Below are 8,207 nucleotides of genomic sequence, written 5' to 3'. Positions count from 1 at the left end.
TTCCATCATCTATTTATCCATCTTTCTATTTATTTATTCATAGTTGAACATAAACACAAGGAGTTTCATGAAGTTTCTAATTCTGATGCCTAGAGAAGACAAGGCAAACTATCTACACTGTTCCTTTAAATATTTCTCATAGTATAATAACCTCACTACTACACTCTTGTTAATTTTTATCATAAGTGATCATTTGAAGGATTTTTTAGAGTTATTTTTAAAATAATAATTAATAAATGTATATTTTGTTGGTGACAGAACACACAATTTATTGGTTTAAACACATAAAGGGGAAGTATTGATTCATCTAACTGACAAGTCTTGGATTAGGGCTACAATTAAGAGCTCACTTGAAGTCATCAGGATTCAGGCTCCCTCTAATTCTTGGCTGGGTTCTTCTGAGTTTCTTCATTCTCAGGCTTTATGCAATAAAATGCCAGCAACTGCAGATGTATGTTCCCCAAGGGTCAGCTGCAGTGGAAAGTGTGACTTTGTCACACAGTCCTTGCAATAGTCTCGCTGTTCCTTATTGGCTGTGGTTTAGGGTTGCCAAATTTAACAAATGAATATACTGGACATCCAGCTAAATTTTAATTATTATTTTTTTATTGAACTATAATTGACATACAATATTATATTGGTTTCAGGTATATATCATGATTTGACATTTGTATACATAGTGCAGTGGTCACCACAATAAGTCTAGTTACCCTCTGTCACCATACAAAGTTAATACAATATTATTGACTACAGTCCTCATGCTGTATATTACATCCCCATGACTTATTTATTTTATAAATGGAAGTTCATACCTCTTGATCCCATTTCACCCACCCCCGAACCCCCCCTCCTCTGGCAACCACCAATCTGTTCTCTGTGTCTATGTGTCTGGTTTTGTTTCTTTTGCTTGTTTGTTTTGTTTTTTAGATTCCACATGTAAGTGAAATGATATGGTATTTGTCTTTGTCTGGTTTATTTCACTTAGCATAATACCTTCAAGGAATAATTAAAATATTTTTTAAAAATATCGGTAAGCCTGCCATTCCATGAAAGAAACCAATAGATTTAGTTCCTTCTCTTGCTTTCCTGGCAATTCAACAATCTCTGACCCATTCCTATTTGTTCATTTTCAAGACCTATATTGCACTCTGTTGACTGCAGACAAAATATGATCATTTCCCTCCAGATAACGTTTTAGGAGTAAAACCTTGAACTTATTGCAGCTCAATTCTTTGCAGAAACTTAGTTGAAAGAAACAGTATTTATGAAGGAATTCCAGAAAGGTATTCATTTTCATATATTCCTCCAGTTACTTTAAAATCAGTCTCCAGATTAAGCAGATTAGCAGAAGGGTTGCATAAATGAACTTAATCCTTTGCCCCTCTGCAAAATTACTTGAACTATACTTGCTTTGATCTTAGGCCACTGGCCTACATTGAAGGACAGTGTAAGAAATAGCGCAGGGGGAGTAGCCCAGGCCAAGTGTCAGTACTAGAACCTAGTTGAACAAGACATATACTCTTTCATTTTCCTTCAGCCTCAGGGCTAATCGGGGACCTGGATTCATGCTTTTTCCCTGTTTTGAGGATCCAACCTTCTACTTTGAAGGTACTGCCTTTCAGGGCCTCTGTTTGCCACAGAATGACAGAATCCTACTTTTCCTCCCCAGAAGAGTTGCTACATATGTTCTTATGGGTGGTCACAGCATATCCATCACATTTGCAATCTTTACGTTGGCTCTCTGTTATGTTGCCAGGATTGATTCTTAAATTCCTTTTTCTGATTTCTTAAAGGCTCTTGGCTCTGTCTTTGTCCATTTGGCTTAGCATTCATTTGTTTAGCGTCAAGTGGGCTTGGTACTCTTGAAATGGTGACCTGTACCTGGAGATCATGTTCAATTTCAGTTTTTTATAGTTTTGTGTCAGTTGATTCAAGAAGTTGTTAGCTTTTTCTTGGCCTTTCTTTTATTTATTTACTTTTTCATTACTATTTATTTTTTTTCCTGAGAGTTTGTGTTGTCTCTTTAAGAAGAGAAAACTGCTTGTGACTCAGAATGTACAGATTCAGTCTATAGTGTACTGATTTTTATGGGTGATTTTGAGAATCTCCCCATTTTCCTGTTGATTATGGCCTTGTGTATCTCATGATTACTATGAGGATTAATGCTTGTGTAGCAGTTATTAGAGTGCAGGGCTTTGGGGGGGCATGATATTAATAGCAATATGAAAATTTGTAGAGAGACGATAATATAACATACCAAAAAAGCTACAAAGCATGAGGTAGTTTTGACTGGAAAACAGCTGATGAGAGATGCAGAAGAGTTGAGGATTGCTCATTTCTGAGAGTAGCCACACATTATGGTCCAGCTCACTTGAGAAGAAGACAAGATGGAGGTGATCCAGGGGCAGGTTGCATCCAAGTAAGGCTTCAAACTCATAAGGTAAGTTACTGCAAGAGGTCAATTAAAATCTACCTCTTCATAAAAGACTGGATTCCTATCAGTCTAGGAGCAATAGATGCATCTGAAGAGAAGACCTGAGAATGTTCTGCATCCATTCCCAATTCTATAAGGTCCTATGGTCTTATTAAATTCATTATAGAAATATATTTCAGCTTGATGTGTTTAAAGCTATGAATCATAATGGCCAGGGCTATGTAATAAGGGATACTCTTTAAATCCTTTGAGGGTATGTTTATCTGAGCAAAGTTCATCCACATTTCATATCATGACACTGAAGCAACAACAGAACAAAGAGCACTTACTGTTCTTTAACGGCAGTGTGAGGGTAGCTAAATTTTCTGGGACGCATTTATTATCATTTGTTGAATTTATTAATGAGCTATGAATCATTTGAGTTTTTGTCTTCTTTGGGGAAACATAAAGAAAGAAGAGCTAGAGAAGAAGGAAATAATGTGTCTGAATAAGATGGATCCACAAGATGCTGGTTTTCAATTTTATATTTTGGTAAAACTCTTCCAAACTGCTTTTTTTATTTATAACCTCTCTTTTCATTTTTAGTAAAAAGAAACATATAATCTGAAAGTTTCTGTCAGTAATGGCCAGAAACTTATTTAGATTCCTAGTTTTAGAAAATGAGCTTAGAGGGAAGCAAACTTGAGGAAGCTAAAACATGAAAAACTTAAAGGAATTGGGATAAGGTAGTTTGGTAAAGACCAAGTTGTGAGACACACTGTTAGAAGAGAGAAAAGCTATGGGAAATTGAAGAATGGGGGACTCAGGGCGATGAGATGGGGGTACATGAAGTATGGGTTACAATGAGCTTTGTGTTCTCTGTTCAAGAATAGCTGAAAGGTCTTGTTATCCTAAGAGGGAGAGGTTCCTTAAAAGGGTTAGGTGTAATTACTGTAGTAATTACCAATTATTTTCTTGTTAAAGATGTTCCATTGCAGCCTTGATTGCTCATCTCTTTGCTAACAAACTGGGATCCAGCTGTAGGACCTGCAGTGGACAAGATGGTACTTTTAAATCTAGAGACAGTATAGAGTAGTGACTAAGAGCAGAGCTTTTAGAGTCAAAGAGCCCTGCCTCTTCCACTTCCCTTGGAAAATTGGCTGAAGCTCTCTGAGACTGTTTCTTCATCTGTAAAATCAGTTGTAATAATACCTGCCTCATAGTGTGTCTTAAAGGGATGTTCTAAGGATTAAATGACATAAAATGTGCAAGTTGCCTGACACGTAAACAGTGCTCAAAATATTCTAGTTGTTACTGTTTTTATTGCTTTTTCTAAGCATTTAAGTGAAATTAATATTCTGTGAAATATCTGAGCGCTATGTGGAGAGGTGACACATTGAGGGTGTTAAATGAATGTTAAATTACGATTAAAAGTGGAGTGTAAGAGTAAAAGGTCCAGAGGAAAGGTGTGACTCAAAGGCAAACCTTTCCAGTATGCTGACCAGACAGAAACATATTTGTGGCTGCCACAAACGAAGCAGATATGCCCGAGATCAGAGCCCTTCAACACGTCCATGGAGCCAAAGCTCTGGGAACCAGCCACCTCCAGCCCAGGTCATCTAAAGCATCCCAGATTTGGGAGATGCCAGCAGTGAGACACAGTGCTCTCCAAGTCAGGAAATGTGAATCAGAAAGAGGATATGATCCTGGCAGAGAACATTCTCATTAGGATGATCATTTATGATGTTTGTTTTGAACAGGAAGAAGTACCCGCTCATAGATGACAGTGCACAACATGAGGTTATGAGAGAGAATAGTTCTGGGCGGGTCCGTACGAACTCCCAGCTCTAGTTGGATTTTGCCACTGATGTGCTAAAATATCATTGGTGAGATGTATAAACTCGCAGAGCTTCAGTTCCCTCTTAGGAGCAAGAGAACTGGACAAGATGACCTTTGAGGTTTCTTTCAACTTTCTTTCAGCTTAACTAGTCTATACGAGTTTCTTCCAACTTATTAGTCTATAGCCTGTTAGACTACAATTAGTTAAACTTATTAGTTTCTGTGACTGCACATTTTCAATTCATAAAATTTTCACTAGAGATTTATACCTTGTTAATGATAGATAAAGCATAATTTCTTCTTTTTTTTTTTTTCTTTTTTCATTGGTTGGCCCACATGAGTATAAAAAGTATGAATAGGAGGGCCCTGCCCCATGGCCTAGTGGTTAATTTCAGCACACCCGCTTTGGTGGCCCAGGTTCAGTTCCCGGGCGCAGACCTACAGCACTCGGCAGTGGCCATGCTGTGGCAGCAACCCAGATACAAAATAGAGAAAGATTGGCATAGATATTAGGTCAGGGCAAATCTTCCTCAAGGAAAAAAAAAAAAACAGGAAGATTGGCAACTGATGTTAGCTCAGGGTGAATCTTCCTCAGCAAAAAAAAAAAAAAAAGTATGACTAGGACACTCACCATACAGTTTTTCAAATTAACTGACTATTGGCTAGTGAGTCAACAGAGTTCAAAAATTTAGTGTACAGGGTTAAAACTTCAATCTAATTTACCTTTATATATGGAATATTTTTCAACAAGGTAGATATTTACTGTGAGTAAGGCAGAGTGAAAATATTTGCATGTAGCTGTCTCTGAACAGCTGGGGAAAGTCTAAAATTTTAAAACCAAAGGCCACAATGATTAATTAATTTTGTCTCAGGTTGTTTACTAAGGAAATAAGATCTTCTTTTCTTTAATAGACAAAGATTTTTGTTATTTTTTAATCAAGAGCTCTGTAAATATTTAAAGTAGAAATTCAAGTACACTCAGTCAGCTGACTTGCTTGAAAACAAAATTTAGGATTTAAAGTAGGCATTGATGTGTTTTATGGGAGTGTTCTGAGGTTGGTCTTAGCTGCATTCCTTCTTCCCCACACTGAATTACTAAATAACATCACTGAATACTTTTTATTTCTGCAATACCATTCAAAAACTCTGAAGAGCATCTCTAGGGGAGATATTTTCAATACTTTACATTTCACTTATTTCTCCTTGGAAGAATCACAAGTTTCCAAGAACTTCTGAGAATCACATTCCATATCTTCCTCAGTATTGGATGTAAGACTTGAGGTTTTCTTATTTTCATATGGGGGAAATCATGCTTATATGGATACTGTCTTGGGTTGCCCATAAAGGCAGTGGCACAGTGGTAACAGAGGTCCCTCCTAGATCAGTAGAAAATATCCAGGCAGAAAGGCATATTTTTATTTTTTACTTATAGATGTTTCATTCTGTCTTAAGAAATGGAGCACAGTGATGGGGATAATCTCTTGTTCAGATTTTCTTCGGTCATGTACTTTGTACAGTACTAAGAAAATAAAGATCTGTGTTCACCTCCCACTTGTCTCTCCAATGTCTCCAGACTGTGGAATGTTGGGATGCATACTGTGAATGCTCTGAAAATCAATTATTGTCAGATTCTGTTTTCAGGGCTGCCAGACAATATTTTGGCTCAACTTCAGTCCATTTGGAACACAGCTGTTAAGTTGTTGACAAAAACTAAGGAAATATGAACATGTTCCACCCTTTCAAAAAAAAAAAATTCCATTTGCTGGCAACCAACCTGATGGATTTGAAATTTCCTTATTGGAGAGCAAGTTAGTACCACTCTCTGGCATCCTTTTGGGCTGAACTGGTCGTCCCTGTGTTCCAACACACATGGCGCCCTTCATCCACCACTTGAGATATTCAGAATTTATTTTTGATTATGAACTTGAGCTTTGTTATTCTTTCAAAAACTGCCCCATAACTTTTAAGTTTTCCTGGAATTTAGTGTCTCATTGGTCTCTCCACTTCTCCAGGTGCGTTTTTTTAAAACGACTATTATGGCAACTCAGCATTGATTTACTTCTAAAGGATTATCCTGCACACTTTTCATTGCAAGTAATAGAAAATCCTATTCAATTAAACAATAAATCACATGCAACCATTTATCTAAGAAAATAGGGGAATTATAATTATATACATATCATATATGTATATGTATATAAATATTTCCATGTATATTTACATTAAAAATAAAACCAACAGAAAGATAAACCATAAAATTAAAAAAAAAAAAAGCACATCTATAGAAAGAGGGAGAGAACAGGTTTGAGGGGACAGGAAGAGAAACTAGACTTTCTTGAATATGTCTTGTTTGTAGATTTGTCTTTGGAATTATGTAAGTATTCACTTAATAACAAAACAAAATAAAATACACGTAAAAGGAATTTCTAAACATTAAAATAAAAAGATAATAAATGAATTTAATCATGTACCTAGCAATCAGTGCTGCCTAATAGATCTTTCTGTGATGATGAAAATGTTCTACATCTACATTGTCAATATGGTAGCCTCTAGCCACATATGGCTATTGAACACTTGAAATGTGCCTAGTGTGACTGAGAAACTAAATTTTAATTATATTTAATTAATTTAAATTATACTTTTAACAGCCACATGTGGCTAGTGGCTACCGTACTAGACAACTCAGAAACAGACTAATCACACAGAGAGGAACTACTGCAAGTGATTTTTAAAATGCAATAATTTGTATATTCCTAGTGGGGTAATACTCTTAAGACAAAAATAATGTTAACCTGTTTTCAGTGATGACATTTTTTATAATAATATTGGTGGTGTTATTCTGAGTCTCTTAGGTATATAACGTGAGATAAATCAAATGAGTAATTACATTGGTGTCTTTGAGAACTCAAATTTTTGGCATGATTGGAAAGAGATACAGATTTAAGGTTGATAACGTTAAGTTAAAAAATTTTTGAAGATCTATATAAACTCATAACATACGTTTTTTAAAGAAAATATGTCCCGACTCTGTCCACAGAAAAGGCCTAGAAGCAATGACCAACCTAGTAGCATCTCTAGGTCTCAGGTTATGGTCTCTAAATGACTTTTCCCACTAAAAGGGACCAGGACTCCTCAGAGAAATGGGTGATTCAGAGTTTGGGGCAGGGAATTTATATGATGAATCTGGAACATCTTGGTATCATAAAAAATGGGATGCTTTCAAATAGTGGTAGAATAGATCAACAAGACTCAGAGCCAATATGAAAAGCTCCCACTGGCCAAAAATGAAAAAATTTGTGCACCAGTATGGATAAAAACTCAACGGATTGAAAAACTTTAAATATGTATATCACGAGTTTATATTAATACTTTAAAAATTCAGTTATCTTTGAGAGTGCTGGGGAATAAACTCATTATTTTGAAAAGCTAAATAATCAAGCATTTATTCTGTCTTTTCTCTATGGACTGTACTTCAGGGGGACCAAAGAGTTGATGAACTTTATAACACTATTCTATAGAATTAGAATATCACTATCTTTCAGCCCTTGATGAATTAATGGATCTGGGCAATGATCACCAACAAATAACAATATCTTAAAAAGATGACAGAAGTATGCTATGATGGATGTATACTTCTTTTTGTTTTATTTTATTTTTGGTTTTTGTTTTGTTTGTTGATGGAAATATGAAAAACCATATATGAAGTTGTCTTGCAACAAAAAACAGAACAAACCAATAAAACCATAATCAAACCTGAATAATCTGATCAAGCCTCTAGATCTAACTACCAATTTACAGAAACTACAAGAAACAGAAGACCTGACCTGTTAAAATACATGTGCCTGAGTCCTACCTCCTTCCCCACCCCAGAGTTTTTAATTCATTAGATCAGGTGTGGAGTCGCGGACTTTGCACCTCTAAGAGGTTCCCAGGCGATAATGATGATGCTGGTCTG

The sequence above is a fragment of the Diceros bicornis genome, chromosome 10 (assembly GCF_020826845.1).
Source record: "Diceros bicornis minor isolate mBicDic1 chromosome 10, mDicBic1.mat.cur, whole genome shotgun sequence".
Taxonomy (NCBI): domain Eukaryota; kingdom Metazoa; phylum Chordata; class Mammalia; order Perissodactyla; family Rhinocerotidae; genus Diceros; species Diceros bicornis.
Note: the sequence above shows the minus strand (reverse complement) of the source record.